We start from the raw sequence: 1,546 nt of genomic DNA on the forward strand, positions 1-1,546 counted from the left end.
GCTGCTACTCTCTCTACCAAGCAGCAGGCCGGGGCCTGGCTCTCACCTGTCAGAGTGCTCACTCAGACCCTCCCCTGCTCACCGTTGTCCTTTGGGCTCAGCCCAACGCACACCCGTGGGGGTGCAGGTGGAGGTGATGGGGAGCTGTCTGGTTCGAGGCCTGATCAGCCGGGTCGGGGCCCTGGCATTACTGCCATCTGAGCACCTATTTCACTCTTCCCTCCTCCTGTCGCATTTTATGTCCTCATGACTGGTTTGCAGCTCCTGGAAGGCACCTAGCTCCTGGGTCCTATTGTCCCCTGTGGGCCTGTCTTGTTTTTCAGCTCCTACCCGAGTTTTAACCTGTGGTGGCCCCTCGATTTAAGGCCTGAGTCACGTAGTGGGGGATTGCACACGCCCGGAGGTAGCCTGAGACAAATGTTGTCCGGTAATCCCGGGTGTTCTTCTCGTGCGCTTGTGGTTTGCCCACGTAGGCGCGATTATCTCCGTGTCCCTCTCCCAAGCCGTTTTCCAGCGGGGCTGCTGTCCTGGCGTCTCTGACGTATCTCTTCGTCATTGTTTTCTTCTTGATTCCTGGGACCTCATCTGACTCAAATCTCCAAGCCCTCCGCCCGGCCCCCCAGTGGTCAAACTGTCCCCTCACGCCCCCCTCGGCCCTCGGGGAACAGCTCTCCCTCCAGCGCGGCCGAACCTTTCCTGCTGCGACGATGGCGGGGGGGGGGGGCGGGAGGCGGGGGGGGGGTTAGTTAAAAGCAGACTTAGCAATGCGCCCAGCAGTGAGCCCGCCTGTCCAGTGACGGTTCATCTGGTCATAAAGCTAATTGGGACCCTCAGGGGTCAGCTAATCTCTGCTTTTCACGCAGGACCACAACTGCATCATTCCAGGGAGAAGGAATTACCTTTTATTTGCTGTTATTTTTTAAAGACCTCCAGAGAGTGCTCAGCCTCCCCCGGAAATCTGCTCTGCGGGCGCGGTGTTCCGCCGCGCGGAGCTGGGTGTGCGAGTCGAGCACGGCCCAGGGCCCCAGCGACGATCTCTGCCCACCGCCCCCCGCCCCCCGCCCCCTGCCCCTCTTCCACGGACGTGGCGTCCGGGCGATCGCGGGGGGGGGGGGCGGGGAGTGCGGACAAGGAGGAGGGGGAGGGGCAGGGCGGTGGGCGAGAAGGCTGCGCGGTGCGGGGCCTGGATTCCTCTCCAGCGGCCGTTGGCTTGCTCTGTGAGCCCCTCAGCTGTGACCCAGGGAAAAATCACGTTGCTTTGCATGTTGTGAGGCTTGGCGATAATACGTGTAAAACGCCTTGTTCATAATAAGTGCCCCGCGAATGCCTATTCTTGTTGGCGCTAGAGATAAAAACGACGCCTAGGGAGGCAACGTGCACGTTTGGAACCGAGGACCTCCGGAGAGCAGGAGCGGTCTGCGTGGGAGCGCGTCAGCCAGGGGCAAATCCTCCTGGGAGTCGCCTGCTCACTGCAGGGGGCTCCGGGGGAAATTCCAGGGCTGCCTGAGTGGGGAGGGGCGGCGGTCCCAGGGCCCTGGGCGACCTG

The sequence above is a fragment of the Pteronotus mesoamericanus genome, unplaced genomic scaffold (assembly GCF_021234165.1).
Source record: "Pteronotus mesoamericanus isolate MK-2021 breed Mesoamerican mustached bat unplaced genomic scaffold, CSHL_Meso_final scaffold_174, whole genome shotgun sequence".
Classification (NCBI taxonomy): Eukaryota; Metazoa; Chordata; class Mammalia; order Chiroptera; family Mormoopidae; genus Pteronotus; species Pteronotus mesoamericanus.